Here is a 21,791-nt window from a genome sequence, read left to right as displayed (position 1 = left end):
GCATGTGCTTAACTTTAAGCACGGGCTTAAGTTCCATGAATATAAATGGAAGCTCAGTGCACATGCTTACATGCTTTCCTGAGTCGGTGCCTTTGCTGTGACAGTGATGAGTGCAGTAGGAGGAGGAGAGAGAGACACGCTGTCATATCAAATTCTGGAAGGATCATAGCCTCATTCTTGTCCTGCATGGATGTAATGCCACACACTGCACTGGGGTTTCTCTTGATTCCTGCTGCCGTAAGATGGGAACTAGACTAAGGATCTGCCATTTTTCTTGTTCTCCTCTTAGCTTTCTCTTGTCACATCCTTTTCATCTCATGTTACCCTCTCGTTTCACCAGAGACCGTAGAATCCAGCAAACCAATCTACCTTTCACACCACTGTAGAAGGGAGCCACTTCAAACCAATGTCAGCTGATGGATTAATTTCCCTGCCCTAATCCACTGAGCTTCAAACAAACCAGAAACACGGAGTGCTCTCTCTCCCCCTCCCTCCTCCTTCCCATCTGTTTTCTTCATCCCTTTCTTCCTGGTCTCAGGTCAACCTCCACTCTTCCCTACTGGAAACTCCTCTTTTCTTGTACATCATCCCTCTCTGCATGTAGAGCAAAGTATGCAGCCCAGATCAGCATAAACCTACCCAGCCCCTTCCACGAGACTGGATCCTGAATGGGACTCAGTCACCTTTGCAGCTGGTGTTGTCTGCATGTGTCTCAGCCCTGTGTCCACAGGGCTTCTGTCCCATTTCCACCACGGATCTGGATTACTAAGACTCTCTGGAAAGCTGAAGCCTGCAATCAGCCGAAAACACGGCAGCAGCAGCCTCTTCTTTTCCACACGTCGGTATTTTTAGCTCTGCTGTGCATTAGCGTGCAGGAGCTCACACTGCGAAGCCTGGCTGAGGTTTTATCTGTTGTGACAGCCCTTAGGGCTGTAGTCAGACTCTCTTTCTTTCTCTCTCTCTCTCAATCTCTCTCTCCCCCTCTGCCTTTCCCTCTTCCTCTCTCTCTTTTTTGAAGTTTGGATCTCTTCCTCCCCAATGTATCCGCTGAACAGCTGCACACGCAGAAGGGAGAGGTTTGGGAGCAGGACCTGAGCTCTGGTCTGGGGACCTTCATGGCCTGGGTTTGAGATTCTTTCCATTGCTCCTTTGGTGTTTGAAAAGTTATGGTGACTTAACCTGTCAGGATGTAGGCACTGACTTGCCAAGAGCATTGTATCCTAAAAGGAATGGGACATGCATGGTTGTCCTGATTTCTAGAAGGCTGCACTGCTTGAAAGCCCCCAGATATGGGAATCACGGACATAAGGGCAGAGAAAAATCAGCTGCTGCTATGTCACCCCACCCTGCCCTCCCTGCTGAACCCCAGTGGCTTCTTGTTCCACCCACGCAACCACGGTCTTTATAATTTCCTTCTGTAGCAACGCCTCCAGTGCTTCATGCTCCTTTCCCAAGCTCCTTGCTTCTGCATGCACATCTTGGTGCAGTAACGCTCCTTGTTTCGCAGCAGCTCCATCTTTCATCTTTTTGTGTGTGCAGGAAGCACGTGCTGACTCAGTGGAATTTCCCTCGGCCCCATTCAAGCTCTGCTGCTTCTGAACCCTGGAAGAGTTTGAAAAGTGGAGGCTGTCTGGCTCTACATGCCACGTCCCAGAGAAAACTGGAGTGAATCCAAGCCTTGCCCCTTTAGCCTTCCTTGAGTGCCCATCACTCGGTCTCTGATAGCCATCTCCTTGGAGCTTATCATCAGGGGTCTCTCTGAGCCAGTTGCCTTCATCCTTCCATCATCAGTTCTTATTCTGGGTCCCCAGGGCCATTCTTGAGTATAGCACATCTTCCTTCCTGGGTGTCCTTTGCTCCTGGGAGGGTTTCAACCCTTAGGATTCCTCTATCTCCTTCAAGCTAGCCCACAGCTTTCATGAGTGCTCCTTGGCGCGGATACCTGGGAGGCATCAGAGCTTCCTGCTCTCCATCAGTGTCGCTGCTATTTGAATCCTCATTGTGGAACCTATAACCAGGATGACTCGTTTCTCCTCTCCTCCTGCTGGTCCCCTTGCTGAATTGTGTCCGGTTTTTTGGCCGCAGTCCTCACTCTCCAGGGAGGGCAGGAGCAGAATCCCTGTCGTGAGGATGAAGGCTAGGCAGCTTCACCAAGCCGGTAAGATGTTACTGGCATAACATGCCAGTTCAGTGTTGTCCTGGCATAAGAACAGAGTCCTCAGGTATCGGTTAGGGAAGGGGTTCTCAACCTTTCTTGTGCTCAAGGCACCCCTTCATAGCTCATATGAACTGAGTAGAGCTCGGTTTCGAAAGCTAATGTATATATTACGGTGATCACTTCCTTGCACCGAGTCTGGCAGTGGCCATAGGGGATTGTCCAGGAGGGGACAAGCCTGAACCTGCATTTATCTGTTTAATTTATCTGCACCTCACTTATTTCCTCACACTTCACGGCACCCTTCAAAAGATCTGGAGGCACCGCAAAGTGCCATGGCACCCTGGCTGAGAATCCCGGTGTTAGACGCCCGCCCTGGGATTGCAGGCTGTTAGGGGCTTCAGTGCCTCGAATTCACTTCTCCACGGTGTCCCTTTGTGCAGCAGTGACAGGTGGCTGTATCCCATAAATGCCATCTTTGCAGTCTCTTTCCTCTCTGCTGGAGTCAGGCCTGGCTTTGTGATGATTCTTCACCATCCAGCCAGCAAGTGCCTCTGTCTCCCTCTCGCCTCTGTCACGCTGGCAGCACGGGTCCTTTGCTTTGGGCTGAAACTCTGCCATGTGCTATTCGGTTTCCATCTCTGGTCACTACTACACGTCTTTTCTGCTTTTCATGCAGGTCCCAAGCTCTCTCCTCCCCAAGCCACTTTCCTCAGAGGCTTTCTGCAGTTCCTACCTCTCTCTCCTGGGGTTTCAGCATGCCTTGTCTCTACTATTTGTTTCTTCACTTCTCTGAGCCTGCAGTAGCAGCTCAGACTTCTCCAGGTTTTCCTCCAGAGTCAAGTCCAGCCTACCAAGCCACCATTATCTCTGTCAATAAAAAGGAAGACTGAACTTGATCTGCAGCAGATTCCCTTGGGGCCTTCATTAGACTTCTTCATAGCAGCTGTTGTCACTTGCTCCAGGAGCGCTCTCTTTACTCGTTGAAACCTGTTAGCGTCAAGGCACCTCTGGTGTCTACAAGCTCTCTTTGTTTGCAGATTCCCAGCCACAAGGAACTTTTTGGATGTTGTGCATTCATTAACTCCTACCTGTGCTAGTCAGGACCCTGTTTTTACCTACTCAGCACCTACCACCCATTTAGATCCGCTTCCCTTTCTTCTGAAATCATTGCTTCTCCAGCACCTGTTAGGCTTTTGGAGCTCAGATGTTCATTTACAGAGGAGCATGGTGGCATCTCACCGGCAGCTGTTTCCTTTGCAAACATTTGGGAGTCCAGGTTTCTTGTCTTCCTGTCACTGAGGTTTTCTTTGCAGTTGCACCCCTTAGTCATCCCAGGTGAAGGAGAGCAGGGGGAATATCCTAGTTCTAGTAATTTCTCCTTCATTTTGGGTTTACCAATGACTGATTGGTTCTTCTGCTAACAATTCTCGGCATCAGTCCAGCTCAGAGGAAACGAGAATAGGTTTCTAATAGGATTCTCCAAGTCACCTCCACCTCTATCACAAGGGATTTTTTGCCAAAAATGTGAGGGGAAGAATGTATCCAGAGTATATATCTGATTCCCAATACTGTAGAATCTGAGCACTTCACTATGTTTAATGTACTTATCCTCACAGCATCATTTTTTAAAATAGGGATATGCTCCAAGCCCCATTTTGCAGATGGGAAACTAAGGCAAGAAGGCCTAAGCACATTGAGAAAGTCACGGTGGAGCAGGGAATTGAACCTGCATTTCCTGAATCACAAATTAATGCTCAAAACCAACAGACTATCCTTTCTGGGTCTTTTGTCACAGCCCCACTTAGACCCTAGGCAGGTGAAGAGCTCACCGTGGAAGGTGGTGGTGGAAATGCATCAAAGATTAATATGACCAGTGGGGTCCTTCAAGGGACTTCTGCTTGGTTTGTCTTCCCATGTTCATCAGCAGCTGGTCTTATTTTTGTCACATTTATTGCACACTGGTCTCTAATCCACTCCATCAGTCCTTCTCTTCCCCAAGCATGGCCAATTTATTGCCACTTCCACCCCTCTGTAATCAGTCTTGCAGAACGCTGGACATGAGGGCAGGAAATGGCCAAGTCCACCTCACTGCTCTGTTCTTAAATTTCAGGCATTTTCTTTAACACCTCTGGGGCCAGATCCTATCCCACCTTGCGGGCACCTAAGTGCAATCCTATTCCAGCCTGCTTGAGTCACTGAAAAGCTGGTACTGTGTGAAAAACACCTTAATCTTGGCCTCAAGACCAACTCACAAGAAGTAGCAAGGTGGACGAGCACCCATCCATGTTTTGCATTATGTGGTACTTATGTATCTGACAGGCAGAATAGGATCTGACACCTAGTGTTTTATGTAGCAAATTATTCATTATCTAATTGATCCTGTTGCTTTTTGTTGTTTCTTCTTCTTTATTTGTACTACAGTAGTAGCATCTACAGGATCAACTGTGTTTGGCCATTTACAAATCCATCACAAGTTGCAGTCCCAGCCCTGAAGAACTTGTGAAAATGTAAGTAGCCCAAAATACTCATATTATTGCTCTGATTGTAGATGGTTGGAAAATAAGGCACACAAGTAGGTCCTGGTTTCCAAATGAGCTCAGCACCCAGCATGCTAGCCTGAGCTTTGTCCAGCTGTGTATGTGGGAGCACTACCTGTCTGAAAGCCTGGTGCCCCTCTGACTTCCCCAAGGTCACAAAGGAAGTTTGTAGCAGAGCCAGGAATGGAAAATGGTGTCCTCGATCCCACCGTCTGAACCAGAAGATCATCCTTCCTCTTTAACCCCTAACCAGTTTGAGTTCCAGGTCATTACTCATTGTTTCACTGTATTTCAATAATTCCCTACTTTTTAATCTGTTCTTTTCTCACCTCTCAATAGGGTTTAGCGTGTCATCGTCTGCCTTTGTCATATTTTCTCTGAATCCATTCAGTTCCTTTTATTACTCCCATACCCCAAAACATAAATGAAATGGGAACTGAAAGGTGTTTTTCAATGGAATATTTTCTAATTAGCAATAAAGAATAGCCTCATGATCTGTTGGACCTTGATGGAAATTTGTGCCAAAGTCTCAAAGCGTCCACATCAATACAAATCTCTTTTGTATCAACTGGAGAATCGGCTCAATAACAGGGGGAAATTGTTCCCTGCTTCTGATTGCTTGTTGTACCATCTGTGGAGGAGGGTGTATATGATCTGCACGGGTAAGGAGGGGGGTGTCTTTGCATGCTGCAAGTCACACTTCCCCCTAGCATAACCTTACTGATGGCAGCGGAGGTAGGGACACCAGTGATCTTATGGTGGGAGCGACACAGTTCTATGTACCTTGCGTCTGCTCTCAAACTGGGAAGGAACATGACGTAGTGATAATAGCAGTGGCAGAGAGAGCCATTTTGAGAGAGGAAGTGCAGCGCTCTAAGCTGTTGCATCGTCTGCTATCTAATCTTGGACACCATATTGCTTCATTTGATTAATACTGGAGTTAATGGATATGGGAAATGTGTTTAGAGGTTAAAATAAGGGACTAAAAATCAGTATTCCCATGTCTGATCCCGGCACTGACTCACGAGGTTATGTTGGGAAGAGACTTTCCCTTTTCCTGCCATGAAGTTAATCAGTCTTGTGAGATCTTGTGCAGTTCAGGGGCATGTTTTCAGGTTGGGGTTTCTTTTTATGGGCACTGGCTGCTCTTGTGAATGCAGCATCTTTATTTTTGCTCGCAGGTGCAGCTCCGAGCCCAGTGCAAGTGCAGGGCAGGAGTATGAAGTACCTGGATGTGCTCCTACAGTGTATTTTTCAGGTGCAGATTATACCTGTGAAAAGGATGCTGGTTCTTCACCTGTCTGTGAATATGCCTGAATTGTATGTAATGGCATTTAGAGATCTGTGGCAGAAAAGCCCATACAAAGTTCAGATTCACTGCTATTTTTATTTTTTTAGCCGATACCTTTCAAGAGCTTTTTCTTCCCCCATCTACAATACTATTTATTATAGAGCCAGCAGATTGTTGTCCCACGAGGCTGGGTACAGTGCAGTCATCTAATCAAAGACAGACAGTGCCTGCCTCAAAGAACTTAGTCTTGCATGGTGTCAAGTGTGTGGACAGCAGAGAAGCAAATAAGAACTGGCACTTGCTAGGTCAGACCATAGGTCCATCTGTCCCAGTGTCCTATCTCATGCAACAGGAAAGAGGAGATGGCTCAGTAGGCAGGTTAACAGGGTGCACCCAGAATTTTCCATCATCTGCTCCGTTCCCACTGCAGCTTCCAGCATTTGGGGGTTTGGGAGGTTCTGATTCGGAGGCTGAGCCCGTACATACCACATAGGTGAATAACCAGATGCTTGGTTATTTAGGTGGTTCCGTCATCCCCTTTGGAGCCTCATTATTGCCTGGTAGACTGGGGGCACGTCTGTATGGGAAGAGCACTGTCTCTGGTGGCAGTGCCCTCCAGTGTGCCCACACCACTCTGAGTGCATTGCCTTCTAAACTAGAAGCAAGGAAGCCACATCCACAGGCGGCACTAGGCAGACTAATTAGTGCAGCTGAGTTTCAGTGAAAATTAGCCAGGCCCCATACTAATCAGCCCACCTGGGACACTGCCTGGACATAGTGACTCTGCTTCCAGTTTAGGAGGAAGCCCTCCCAGAGCTGTGTGGAGTGAGCAAAGGCACCACTGCTGTGCTTGGTAAGTGACTGCATAGACATGGATTAAAGCTGTGCAGATTTTCACTGCTATCTCCCTTTTCCCCACACTTCGGTCACTCTCTGGCCACAGTGATCAAAACCTTCCTGTAATTGTAATGGGAGCCAGTTGTTGGTAATCCTCCAGGCTTTTGCTCCCACTTCCATGAGGTGCTCAACTGTCCTACAGGCACTTAGGAAATACTCCCCTGGAATTGACCCGGGGGATAGGTCACATATTTACATTACTTTTTAAATAAAGGAAAAAATCTATCCTCTTGCAGAAAGATGGAAAGAAAGAAACCTGGAAACTGAGGTAGGGGTGTGAGTGGATGACTCTAACCTTGCTTTGTGCACCTCAACTTTAATGCACTGACAGCTGCTTTTTGCAGTTAGACCAAACACAGTTAGTGAACCTCAAGGCAAAGGGGTGCTGCCAAAGAGAAAGAGGCCTCCATGAAAGACGTTAGGGGGTTAAGCAGCTGTGTTTTTTGAGGGTTTCAGTTTACACCCATGCATGCTTAAGTAGGAGGAAGCCATTTGACAAAACACGCCACCTCTTTCCCCGAAACACCCAGATCAGCTGCATGGATGGGAGGATGGTTTGGACCACTTTGAGGGTATTTTTTCATTGGGGAGAGCTGACAAGAAGCTGTTGAGAAATATATCTGCTTAGGCAGAAAGTGATGGTTCAGCACTTTTCTGCTGTCTGCAGCCTACGGATAGCGTAGCAGTACCTGGAGGTCCCAATGGAAATCAGGCACTGTGTACACAGAGCAAAAAGGTCTGTGCCCCAAATATGAGGGAAGCATTATCATCTCTGTTATACAGATAGGGAATGGAGGCACCCAGAGGTTGTGCCTTGCTTAAGGTCATGGAGAGAGTCTAGGGGCAGAGGCAGGAAGGACTGCAGCTCTCCTCAGTCCCAGTCTGATGCCTTACTTCCTAGACAAAGTAGTCTGGGATCCATTACCACCCCCAATTCCCCGTCTGTCCTTCTCTCCCCACCGCTGCCAAGACGTGTAAGCAAGTGGGGACAGTTTATTCTAAGGGGAAGTGCCGGGAATTCAGTATTAATTAGATTTCAGTGAACACCGGGGTCTTTGTAACAATTACAGGCAAAAAGCTTCACCCCCTTACAGTCAAATCATTGATGGGGAAGTGTGGAGGGCTGGACTTGTGCCTGTTTACTGCAGGGCTGAATTTGGCCCCAGATTTTCCAAGAGCCCTTGAAAAGGCACCCCTGTTATTTGTAGGTACGGCTGTTGGCAGGCACAGCACCCACACGGCTGGCGCAAGTGCGAGCCCTCCTCCCTGTTGTGCATGCAAATGTGGGCTTGTGCACAAGCAGGCAGCTGCTCTGGGACACCACAGTGCTGGGGGCCATCCAAGCGCCTCAGATAGCGGGTTCCTTTAAATAATGGCTTGTCTTCACACAGCATTTCCTTCTGGAGACACATCATTTACAAGCACAGCAGGTTCAGAGTGTGGCAGCTTCCAAGCCTTTGTCCGAGCTACTCCCGTCAGTGCTGCCAGGGAACTAACAGGCTGCAGCTACAGATCTTGCGGGATACCAGGGGCTGCAGTGCTTCAGTGCTGCGATCAGATTAGCTGGGTATTAAAGCCAAAGAGCTAGCAGGGAACTCGGCCCTGAGTCTGTCCTTCCTTTTGCTGGCCCAGAGACGAGCAAGTGGAGACTCAGACCCAGAAAGTGGAGCCTGAATCTCCTGCAAGTCTCCCAGTAACTTTCGCCCCTGTTGTTTCATTCTGCTGAGCAATTTCTGTTTCTAGCTGGAAGCACCAATATATCACATACAGCAGGCTAATTTCATAATATTCCTGGCCAGACCTGAGATAGGAATCACTGGAAAGATCTGGAGGCCGCATCCTGGCGTCTGTGCCCCTTTGCACAGCGGGTCAGTTTTGCAGGTCAGTCCCCTGTACGGAGCAGAAACTGGGGGTGAGGAATGGGGTCCAGAGATTTGCTGCATGCGGTTTGTGTATTGCTGTGATGTGCAGGCATCCACTTTCCTTTGACAGAGTTGGTAACAGTCTGCACGCAGGCAACTATCCCGTCCCCACAAAATGCTGCGTCTCTCTGGCTAGTGCAGGACTCAAGCACATCCAGCTGCCCAAAGGCACGCTGTGTCCTTTGTTCTTCCTCTGTGTATTCCACTCGAGGGTCTGGACAGGTGAGTCAACATGTCTACACCCCTTCTGTGCAGGTGCTGTGTTGCACCAAGGAGGTGCAAGAAGGGATAACCGCCCAGCCAGTGCTCTTAATGACCCTTCAAGGGAGTTGCATATCTGGCAGCTTTAATCCTTTCACTGGGAGAGTTCCACCCTGGGTTCTCATGTGTAAATGACCCTCCGTGTGCAAGCCTCTAACAACCTTAGCCAGGATCTTACGAGTGATCAGGGCTGCATTCTGATAGGGGCGGAAAAATGCAGCTCTTGTTCCAGAGAGTTGAGAGTCTAAACAGGTAAGACAGTCAGGGAAAAATTAAGTGTTGTTATCCATGTTTTACAGATAAAGAACCTGGTAATGGTCAACAGCATTCAGGTTTCTAAAGGCACCTAGTGCCTTTTTTCAAAACTACTTTTTCAAAAATCCCACTAGGTTTCTGTCTTTAAAAATCTGGTTTTGAGAGACTTGGCTAAGGTTACCCAGGAAGTCTGTAGCAGAGGTGAGGCAAAGTCATGTTTGCTAAGCCCTACTTTAATGGCTTGGCTACTAGCCCTTCCCTCTTCTGGAGGTTAACATATGCTGGAGGAGTTTGTTTGCTAAATCCATGGGCTCAAATCCTAGGAGAGGGCTGGACACTTGCAATCCCAGGAGAAAAATCTATGTTGTTTTCATAGATTGCTAGGGGCTGGAAGGGACCTTGTAGGTCATCGGGTCTGGTCCCCTACAGTAGGCAGAAAAAGACAGCTGGGGTCAAGTGACCCCAGCAAGGTGACTGTCCAGTCTCCTTTTGAAGATTTCCGGGTAGATGACTGCACCACTACTGGTGGGAGTTTAATACACAGGACACCCTGAAAGTGAAGGAGTTTTTTGTGGAATTGAGCCTCAAGCGGCCTTCCAGGAGTTCGTGTCCATTGGTCCTGGTCTTCCCCGGGGCGCCCCAGTGAACGGCTGTTCACCGAGCCCTCGATGTACTCCCCTGTAGCGGTAAGCCGCTCCCAAGTCTCCCCTCAGCCTTCTCTTCTGTAGGCTGAAGAGGCCCAGGTCCCTCAGCCTCTCCTCTCGTGCTGTGCCTTGCAAGTCCCTGATCATATGGGTGGCTCTTCTCCGGGGTGTCGTTCACTTACAGAGTGATGTAGTTTGCTGTGTTAATCTGAAATCCAGTAGAAGGCAGGGTAGATTTGTACTTTATAGACTAACCAAAGTAGATAGATATTTGCCAAGAACCTTTCACAGCACCTGATGAGGTGAGCTTCAGCTTCCCACAGCTTGTGCTGTATCTATACCTACTTTGGCTCATCTGTAAGGTGCAAATCTACACTGTCTTCTACATTTACTGAGTGCCTGATGCACAGTAGCCCTGGTCATGCGACAATCTCGTGTGAATGACTCCCTGCACTGGGGCAAAGCCTATGAAAGGAGACACCCCACCCCCCCGCCCCCATTTCCCTTTGTAACTTCATTTACTAGCGCTGCTGAGATCACTAGAGATTCCTTTCTGCACATTCCCTGGGGCTTTAGCTGATCCCTTTTTTCTTTCCCTCTTTCATTTTAGTTCTCTCTCTCCTTTCTCTTTGCTCCCCTCATGCCCTTTGTGCCTACTTTCCTCCATCTCCAAAATCAGCAGCTGCTCCTGCTTGTTAGTGGACCCTTCCCTGTCTCTAATTCTTCCTCCAGCCCTTGTCCATAGTGAATGTTGGAGTCTTGGCTGGAGCTGTCTTGGGGTCAGATGCCTTTATGTAGGCAATAGGTTGGCCTCCAAGAGCTTTCCAGTTCCCTTATTTGATGTGTACATCTGTGTCGAGGGGAGAAAGGGGCTGAGATGTGAGGAGGAAAAGAGATGAACATAGGGAGAGGACTAGAGAGAGCATTCAGAGGTGGAAATGGAGAGGGAGCAGAAAGGGATGGGGAAAACAAGAGAAAGGAAGAGAGGAAAGCGAGAGCAAGCGAAAAGGGTAGGACAGTGACTGCAAGAGCAGGAAGAAGAGACCTTGTCTGCACAAACAATTGTACCAGTCAGGTAATTGGCCTGGCCTCTTGGGCAGATGCTTGTATTTTGGGGTGAATGTCTTGTTTCAGTTCAGCTTCATTCTGCTGCTCATTGACTTAAGTTAAATGGAGGTGTGTGTGTTTGTAAGCAGTTTGAAATCACACCTGAAGTTAAATCTGTGTGTGATTCGGTGTACGCTACAGAGAAGCCCTGAGTTAGGGAAGGGAGAGGGAATTATATCGAGCAGTCCTGGACTTCGCATGCCTTTCGTGGCTCCTCCAGGTCTTCCTGTCTTCTGCCGGAGTCAGAGATTTGAACTGGAACAAGTTGGGCCTCGGAGGTGGGGAGGGGGATGGTGGGGGCCTGGAATTCCTACAAGGTGGGACGAATTCTGGTTCCTTTTGATTCCTGCCTCTCTCCTCCCTGCTGCAGATGGCTGCTTTAAAAATCCCCGAATGTTGTAGCAGCCTTTCTTGAAGGTTGTTCCTGCTGCAGATGTGAAATGTGTGGCAGGATCAGATTATACCACAACTTTTTAAAAGGCACACAAGCCCCTCTGTCCCAGGCAGGAGTGAGCAGAGTGAGTGAGTGTGTTGTGGTGCTCAGGTGGTACGTGGACTGGGGCCCACACCCACTGGCAGTGGGTGTGGGTGTGGGACAGCATGACACTGGGCAAGAAAGGAATGCACTTGGGGTGAAATCCTGGCCTCCACAGCAAGTGCAACTCTCCCACTGACTCACCGTGGGGCCAGAACTTCACCCTTGGTCTTTAAGGCAGGAGTTTTGAGGGAGCTATGGGAGTTAGGTGCCTAATTGCCACTGATATACCGTGGGATTAGGTATCTCGCTCCCTTAGGTACTTCTGAAAATTCCAGCTGAACACACCACGTTTTTGTATGTGGGTCCTCCAGTAAGTGAGAACCAAGCCATGCATCTCATGCTCCCTGTGTAAAGGAGACGGGGATTCACTTCCCAATATGAAGAAGGGGCTCCCACCCTTTCTGAGGTTAGCTATGGGGCCTTTCCCAGAGCTTCCTTGTGCAGAAACTCCTTACAGCTCTTCACTGCCGGCAGGCTGAGCTGCTTTTTTTTTTTTTTTGTACCAGATGTAAAGCAACCCTTGCAGTCAGCAGGAGCACGGGGTATGTGCCAGGCATGTCCAGGCACACAGGACAACTGCACTGGTTGTTGGCTGTACTTGGAAACGTGTCCTGCCTGGGGAGGAGACTATCCCAGGCACAACTAACCCCACACTGGGATGGGCATTCGCCTTCCTTCTCCACTGGCTCCACTCCTCTGTCGTCCCTCCGTAGCTTTCCCTCTCTGCTCCCCCCAGGTATATAAGTCATGTTAACCCTGGTTCTGGCTCAGCGGCTCTCTCTGAAGAGAACTTCAGGGTTGCTGGATCATGGAAGCAGAGAAGTGTAGGGCTGGTAAGGACCTCAAAAGCTCATCTGGCAGCTCCGGCATACTTGGATCATTCCTGGTAGAGGTTTATCTTGCCTGTTTTTAAAAACCTCCAAGGAAGCAGAGAGCCTGGGCAAGCATTTCATCACCTTTATAGTTAGAAGATTTTCCAAATAGCTAACTTGAATCTTCTTTTCTGGAGCAAGTTAGGCTGCTTTCTTTTTGTCCAGTAGACCTGGAGACCTGTCCTCTTTATAACAACCCTTTACATATCAGAAGACAATATGATGTCCCTTCGGCCTTCTATGCACAAAGCTAACCCAGTTCTTTCACCCGTTTCACTCGCTCATAGATTATACTTTCTAAACCTTCCCATTGCTTTCCTCTGGCTTCTTCAATTTGTGTACCGCTTTAAGGTACAGGTTTCCCTCGCCAACCGCTGGGCTTAGATTCCTGAAAGTTCCCGTGGTTGGCAAAACCATGGTTGGCAGGACAAAAGGCTTATGGGAAAAATGGCAGATGGGGGCTGATGTGCGGCCATGGAAATCGTGATTATTCAAAACTGTATACCATGGTAGCCGAAATGTTGTATAAAATATTAAATGTGGATACTCAAAACATTGGTTGGCAAAACTGTGCTTGGCATGGGGGAGCCAGTACAGTGCCCAGAACTGGACACAGGACCCCAACTGACGCTTTACCAATGCTCAGTAGAGTAGTTTGTTCCCCCGGAAGCTGACGTCCACTTTGTAGAGCCACAGAAGAATGCAACGCAGGCACTAGAGATGCTAGCTTTCCTGGCCTGATGTCCGCAGCGTGACTTATCTCTGGAGGAGATATCTCAGACTTCCCCATCGTAAGCAGGAAGGCCCATGTCTAAGACCTAAAAGGAGACCATGGTCTGTTCTGCTCTTGGCCTGAGACTCAACACTGCGGTGGTTTTGTGAGATGAGCAGCTGGTTGTAGACCATCAACGCCCATGTCACACGGGCACGGACCAGCCAAAATAGCACTGGCCCGCAGCTGGCTAGATGCCTCAGGAGATTGGTAACCTGGCACTGAACAGCTTGCCTCCAGAGCCAATCCCATTTGTGAGTGAAAATCGTTGCTGCCTGAGGGCTGGAAGGCGCCCCACGGGGAAAAGGGCCGATGGTCTCGGTGCAGCGGCTCTGCCTTGCGGGGGGGGCTCCTGCCCCTATTCTGTGCACTGCGGGCAGACCTGTCCTTGGCGCTTTTGGAGGTGTCTTGGGGCACCAAGCGGGGGATGTTTCTAATGAGTAATATGACAAGTTAGATGGGCCTAGACCCCCCCGCCACTCCTTGTTAGCTCCATGGACAGATAGTTTCAAAGCTCTGTGTTTTCTAACAGCCAAGCACCTTCCACCAGGTAATTTATTCCGGGGAAGCAACTCTTCTGCCTTTATCTGTCTCGCGCTCTCCCCCCACTCCCTCTCCTTATGCCTTCCCAGTTTAAAACTGAAAAGGTGAGTCCCTTGGGGACAGCTGGAGCTGGCTGGAAGGAGCCCAGGCTGGAAACAATAACAGTAAATAACGGTCCCCTGTCAGTGTCATAAAAAGGGAAACGGTTACAAGGTTTTTTGAATAAGCATCCTCCATAAATCTGCTGGGCTCTGAGAAAACGGGGGGCGATTGGGGGGTAGGGGGGCAAGGGGCGCTGCCTGGGAAAATCAGCAAGCCAAGGAAGGAAGGGAAGAGTCGGGCAGGAGGGAAAGCAAGAAAGCGAGAGCAGAAACTCGAGCGAGGAGGATGGAAAAAAAATAAATAAATAACATAAAGCAGGAGAGAAGCGCAAAGACGGGAAGCAAACCTCCTTGAGCTAACACGGTTGCCATGGCGACGTGGCAGCGAGGAACAGGAAACAGCAGAAAATAGAACCGCATTCTGCTGAGGCCTGCACGAGCTGCGAGGAGCGTGGCCCCCTCCCTCCCTCCCCGCCCGCCCGCGGGAGCCCGTTGCCACAGAGACCCCGAAGAAAGGCAGCCCTGCTCCCTCTCCCTTCTTCTGCCCACTCCTCATTAAATCCCGAGGCCTGGCGCACCTTTTGCAGGTAGCGGGGACAGCAGAGAGGCATCTGCGGGGGGGCAGCTCCCAGCCCCCGGCTCCCCTACCCAGTTTTTAAAAACTCTTTGCCTTTGAGCAGGCGCTGCCGCAGCAGCAGAAGAGGCAGCGGATCGTACAGCCCCATGCTTCTTTCCAGGCACAAAAAGAGGCCGGCAAAAGCTGGAGCAGAGGAGAGCGGCCTCGTCCCTGGCCTGTGCCGGGGTCAGGGCTTGGCCTCCCATTGCTACCACCCCCGCACAGCGAGCCAAGGCCTCGCAGAAAACATTTGCAGCGCTTGTACAACAGCAATGGGATGGTGCGGGCAGAGCCCGAGGTCGCTCAATCCATCCTGCTGCAGGAGGAGGTGGAGCTAGGGCCAAATTCAGCCTTGCCGCAAAGGGGCTTAGCCCTGAGAGGTGACCCCGCTGCGCCCTCCTCCCTTCCCCGCTCTGCTTCAGCAATAGCTTCCCTCTAGATTTCCTCTCGGGGCCCACAGCTGCGGGGTGCGAGCACCCCACACTCGTTCTCTGTTTCAGCTGGAGTTGAGGGCACTCGGCACCAGTCCAAATTAGGGTCTCGGCCTGACCTCGAGGCACTGCTCAAGGGTAGTGCCACGGCCAAGGGACCCTGCACCAGAAATCTCCCTGCGGGCCCAGCCGTGCACTGGCAAACGCCAACCCTGACTTAGCAAGAGTGTAGGCGTCTCCACAGGGGGAGGGTACGACCAGGTTGTCCTTCCCGGAGCCAGCGGACAGGCGGCACAGGTTCCAGGCGCAGGAGATTGGCAGTGGGACTAGGGGAGGTTTTAAGCCCTCTGTACAGGAGAGTGCGTGGCGTGGCTGAGAGGTGCCTCTGCTCTTCACCAAGCTGCCGGATTGAGAGGAAGGTTCCTGCACCCTCCAAGCCCTGTTTCGACTCTGCATAAAGCTCATTTAACTGTAACAGGATGTTGGCGCTGAAGCAGAATGAGGGTGGTTAACTCTCCCACACCTGCTGCGGGCTGGCGGGTGGGGAGAGCAGAGCCTGCTGCCAGTCTGGGTCTGGCTCCCGACTGCCTATTTTCCTCTAAGACTTGGGGTCCTCCGTAAACGTCTTAAATCTGAGAGGAAGGGATTCCTCAAAGTCACAGAGTTTTATGAGTCGCAGCAAAGCAAATAAATCAGCGAGGCTTGATGGCTCGAGGGCTGCCAATGGATATGGAGTCTTTCACCCCTGGGTCAGCAGCTCAGAGCAGGTCCAGGAGGCCTCGTCATTGCAGAAAAGGCTACTTGTGGCATACTTGGTGTCGCAGTGGTTCTGTTTGCTTTGTGCATCTTACGGGTCCATCTGATCCGTTGTTGAGCCCTGAAGGGTGGCACGCCATGTTGGGAGGAAAGAGGGTTTTGTGACATTTACTTGGTTTTTGTTTTAATGGCAGAATGGTGTGTATTACCCAGAACCCGTCCTTCCCCCATTGTTCCCCCAGCAGCCTAACTATGGTCTCATATAAAAAACTATAAAGAAGTGCTAACAGTTGAAGCAAAAGCATCTGAATGGCTCAACCTTCAGCCCATGGGTCAAAATCGGTCCATGGAGCCATGGCATCTGGCCTGCGGGACTCCCCACAGGTTGGAAAATGTGGTGATGGGGGAGCAGTGGCCCCCACAGGTTGGAAAATGTGGTGATGGGGGAGCAGTGGCAATTATTGCTGCTGCCCTTCCCCCACTGCCAAATTACCAAGCCCTACACACATTTTATTTGGCTCAGCACAAGCCATTGCTGGGTGGTTGGATTGTGGCCCCCATCCTCCATGTGGTCAGATCGGGGCCAGGGTGGACTTTGCTTGCATCTGGATAGAGGCCAACCTGTTGCCACGTAGCTGGACTGGGGCCAAGCCTCGCCTGCCCCAATATGGCAGACTGGGCCCTGACCACACCTGCCCGTTCTAGCCCAAAGATGGACTTGGCACTGGCCATCCAGCTCCTGGGGCAAAGAGGTTGGGTGCCACTGGTGTAAACTTAGGGTTAAGGAGAAGAGAAACGGTGCCTGTGTACATGGGAAGGAAGAAGCTGACCTGGCACCACCCAAGGATGTCCCTGAGGTGTAAGGAAAAGGGCTAAGGTGACAAGTGCTTCTGTGTCAGCTCCTGATTGTTCTATAGACACCAGGACATGGTGTTGGCAGCTCCGTGATTTCACGAGTCTCAGGATATCTGGAGTTGGTTTTGAAGCCCCATATCCCAGAGTCAGGTGATTACACAAGAATTGCAGCTTCCATTAAAAAAAGGAGCTTTCTAATGCTTCTGGGTGAGGAGAAAATTATGAAAATATGACCCCTCAGGACTCAAAATACCCAAGCCCTGGTGATAGACAACCCAAATGTATTATGTTTAAACATCTCATTATTTTTAAGCCAATTTCATAACTGTTCAGGGGCCTGACTCATGAGTTTGGGATGCTTGGGGTTGGCAGTGCTGCAGATGGGAAGCTATTTTTGTTTTCTTTTTCTTTCTTTCTTCCCTCTTCACCTCTCCCCTATCCATTCCTCTTTCTCGCCTTTGCAGCAGCTGCTAGCACTGTGCCTGGGTGTGAGTGTGTGTGTGAGTGTGTGCAAGAGCCTGCCTGCGTGATTGCAGATGCATACAGATATGTGCCTGCATTTAGGTGGATGTGTGTATGTGAGGGCAGGCAGACATTTGCAGAGCCTGCTTGTGTGCGCGCGCGCACGTGTATGTCCTTAGTGTTTCACATTCCCCCGCTGTTGGAGCCCTCTGGTCTTCCACCATCTCCCTAAGGAGGTTATCCCAAGCTGAGGCTGCTTGCACCATTGCTCAGACTCCCCTCTGCCTCTGCACCCATTTACAACATCAAGTCATGCTGATGTTTGGTATCCAGATGGCCCAGTTAATAGGGCTTGAAGCAGTAAATCTCCATTATAGTTGCCATTTTCACCGTTCCTTACCACAGCTCTGACCATCACCTCTCAGCTTCTGGACCAGGGTCTCAGAGGGATGTTATAGCCTGATGGCCCTGATTCAGATTCACCTACAGTCTTACACCTAGTGCTTGTGGCCAGATACCAGGACCAAGTCTATGATCAGGTCTCTGTTGGAGGGCTGATAATAATTAGTGGGCTTTGCTAGCTTCTGTTTATGCCAGTCGGGTATAAGAAAGCTCAGGTAGTCCCAGGCTTTGCCCTTTCAAACATGGAAAATACTTTTGGGACATCCAGGGTTACAGCAGATTATCGCAGGACCAGGAGACAGCAAGATTGGGCATAAGTGTGAGCCTGGGTGTGGGTGCACACAAGCTTGTGTATATACACGCCAGTGTGGAGTGCACAGGGCTGTCTGTACACGTGTCTGTTTGCATATGGGACGTGCAGAGAAGCGTGTCTGTCCATATGTGTATATACAAGTCTGTGCATGCTTGTAGATATCCTTTGGGGTTTGGGTGCAAGTGTTTGTGTCTGTGAGGAACATGTGGTCTTAGGGATTACTTATGTACTTGTATATGTTAGTGCCTCTCAGCAGGTTGGTGGGGGAAAGTGAATATATGTGGGGAGGGGAGCACGTGGATGAGTGCATTTATGCACTTCTGCCTGCGTATGTGAGATGTGTGCAGGCCAGTCACGCCAGGCAATGTGTGGCAATATGCAAGTGCCTCAGGAAATGTGTGCCTCTGCATCCGAGCATGGTGTGTGCCTGTGTTATGGGGAGTGTGCATGTGATTGTGTACATGTGTGTGTGGTAACACGTTTACACTTTAAACTTGCTACTTTAATTCAGTTCTGTCATCTCCCCGCAGAACTCTCCCGCTGGTCCCTCTGCAGCGACAATGTTATTAGACCTTTAGCAACAGCAGTTGCAGTAGTCCTGCGTCAGAGCCGCAGTGGGTCAAAGGGTCCTTAATAAACCCCACAGAAGTCGGAGTTGCCCTTGGTGCTATTGAAGAGTGAGATGGGGGTGCCAGGCTGTTTTGCAGTTTAGCAGAGGAGCTGAGGAAGGAGGTATCTTTGCAGACACCCCTGCTGCCCTAGGCAGAAAAAAGTGTCCTTGTTCTGGCCCCTGGGCAAAGAGTTGTGTGTGAGGATGACAGGGGGTTGGAGGACTTTGGGCTCATTCTCCAGAGCCGGGGTTTTTGAACTTCCATCTGGGAGCCACACCTTCACAGAGGGACTGGCTTGGACTGGAAGGGAGGGAGCGTGTGCCTCTTTGCTCCTTCGTTTTGCTTAAAAATGAATGCTGCTAGAGGTACTGAAGCCATCCAGGTTTTGTTTAAAGGCACCTGTGTCTGGTCTCTGCCCTTCCTATCCTTCCTTGTTCTGCATGGCATTTTGAAGGTGGCTTCCTTCTGAACAACAGTGTCACTTTGTAGAAGCAGCCGGGATGGCTGCTCCCCCTTTTTTTCCCAACAGCTTGATCAGATAACCAGGCTCATCCTTACAAAGAAGAGCATGGATATCTTTAGACACAGCTGGAAGCAAAGAGGCCGAGCCAACACCATGTGACTTAGCAGCTCCTCGTGAATCACTCCGTGAAAAACACTGCTTCATTTCTGGGGCTGTCCCAGGGCAGTGTTTGGGAAGCCTAAGCTCCAAAGTGATGGCTTTTAAAGGGAAAATATCGTCCCCTTCCCTAGGAGATGGGTACCATAGTGAGGACCACATTACTACAAAGGCAGGGGTAACAGAGGGTGGGTATAGCTGTAGATATCAAGGCAGTTGGGAGTTGCCATGCTGGAGCTGTACCCCGGTGGAGAAGAACTGGGTCATGTACAATTAAAAATGACCTCAGAGCTGTGACAAAATGGTATCAGCTAGTTCTATTATTGTATCTTCTTTCCCTTCACCCTCCCGAGGGCCTCTTGGGGAAGCGGCAAAGGACATGTGGAATCAGAAACAGCCCACCAGTGCTTGTGCTCCTTTCATTTCAGCTGGAAAGGGAATTGCCGCGAGCTCATTGCAGCAGCACAGGAGACTGTCCTGCCAGAGGAGGGGAGTTGCATGAGGTTTCCAGTAGATACAGGATACGCCTTTGATATTTTACATAGCATTTCTTTGCACTGCTAAACAGCTGCCATGTCCCACAGTGGTAGTGGGTCCATATCAATGGTGGGTGCATGGCTTGTATGACAGTTTTAGTTGCTACATAAAGGGAAGTTGTTATTCGCTATTGGCACTACGCGAGCGCTCTGTCTCTTTGGATTTTTGTTTCCCGGCTTCGTTCTTTGTCGGACATGCACGAACTTCAACTGCTCCAAGCTTTGTCTCTTGGGAATTTCATCACTGTTGGAATTGGCACAGTCCCTTTTTCAATGGCCTTTGAGAATAGTCTTCTTAAATACTCTCAGATGCAGCTATAGTAAGTGCGCTGAGCTTGGCTGTGTTCCTGTCGCTGCCATTCGTTCTGTGGCCATGGTGTGGTTAGGCACCTCGCTGTTACCCTTCTCATCTTCTGGAATAGAGTCTCTACCAAGGGAGGGGGCAGGCTCTGAGGTGGGGACCCCAGTTCCCAAAGAGCACAGTACTGGGAGTCAGGAACTGCAGTATTTCAATCCTTAGGTAAGTTGCTGACACGCGCTGCGCCTCAGCTTCCTGATCTGTAATGTGGGCATTATAGATCACATTTGCTTACTGCTCAGAGGTGTCAGGACTAATCTCTGACTGTCTGGAAGCATTCTGCAGATGAAAAAACCATGATCCTGGTTAAATATTAAGTGTAGCCTGGCTAAGCATCCACTATGCTGAAGATGGACAAATATCTGAAAGTTGTAGACACCTGAGAAAAGTAGTAATTATTTAGAGTGGTCTAAGAGGTATAACTATGGGTAATTGGATGATATACGAAAACAAAAGTGTAGTGTGGTGATGAGAAGTTTCTTTGTGACACCATGCTTAGTGCCACAGTAGGAAATTTATAGGTGCTTGATAAATACTGATGAGTGGGTGGTTGGAGGGATGGATTGAGGTATTAAATTATGGAAGAGTCTCCTAGGACAAGTGGTAAACACCTTGATTCCCTGAGACATTTGAAACTAGACTGTGCAAAACAATTAGAAGATAGGACATAGAGCACGAGGGAAGGGGAAGAGTTACTTAAGCTGAAGGACAATGTTGGCACAAGAACAAATGGGTAAAGATTGGCCATGAATAAATTTAGGCTGGAAATTGGAAGAAGGTTTCTAACCATTGGAGCAGTAAGGTTGTGGAGCAGCCTCTCAAGAGTCATAATGGAAGCAACAAATCTATCTAGTTTTCAAATGGAGCTTAATCAGCTTGTGCCTGTGATATCAAGGGACTGGACAGAACAGGACTTAATGACCAAGAAGGTCCCTTCCAATCCTATGTTCCTCTAGGAATTGCCATACTGGACTAGACCAGTGGCCTACTGGCCCATTATCTCACAAGTGACGGTGGTTAACACTGAAAGCTTTAGCAAAAGGATTAAGTCTGCAGTAGACAATTATGCAGTTGCCCATGGGGGAGTTTCTTTCAGGGTTAGTGGTTGGCTTGTATCTTGCAGCTTGAGAGTTTATATCTATTAGTATAAAGTTGTATAGAAAATATACTACCAGATGCATCTTGCATTGACATGAAGGATTGGCTAGATGACCTCACTGATTATTTTCATCTAGGCTTCTGTATTTGAAATATCACACAGCTGGCTAATTTTCTTGCCCCGTAGAAAGGGCTGTCCTTAATCACATGACGTAAGATTTGAGAAATTTTGACCTTGGTTTCTTAAAAACAAACAAACAAATAAATACAGGGTCACTGTTTTAAGAAGTGATTTTGTGTAACACCAACAGGCTAATCAAAAATAGCATTTTAGGTAAATCCAGCTTGTCATACTGTGTTTAAGGCCAACTATGAACAGATGCTGGTGTTTCTCTTTGCACCTTCTCCTCTCCAGTGGATGGATGAAAGGTGCATTGAAAAGACACAGGGAAATCAAGGGTTGTGAGCATAGGGGACCAGGTCATGCCATTACACAGTCCTTTTTGGTGGTGTATTCCGCTTATCTCCCATCGCAAGTGTAAATGGTTAAATGGTTGGTTATTCTAGGACCCCTGCTCCGTGGAAGAGCAGACCTGAGGTTGAGTCACCATGGGACTGTGTTGCTTTTTTCTCTCTCTGCCTATACAGAGTGAGAAAGACAGGAATGAGCAACCTTGGAGACTGCTGTAGGAGGGTAATGCTGTAAAGGCTTGAATATCTTTGAAAAAATCATCCTGGCACACATCCAGGAGGGCCCTGCGGGGGAATGCATGCTCAGGGGCAACCAACATGGGTTCATCAGTGGCAGGTCTTGTCAGACCAACCTGGCGGCCTTT

Source organism: Crocodylus siamensis, chromosome 11, assembly GCF_052110815.1.
Source record: "Crocodylus siamensis isolate JL-2025a chromosome 11, ASM5211081v1, whole genome shotgun sequence".
NCBI classification, from domain to species: Eukaryota; Metazoa; Chordata; order Crocodylia; family Crocodylidae; genus Crocodylus; species Crocodylus siamensis.
The sequence above is the reverse complement of the archived record's forward strand: the minus strand, read 5'-3'. Positions refer to the sequence as shown.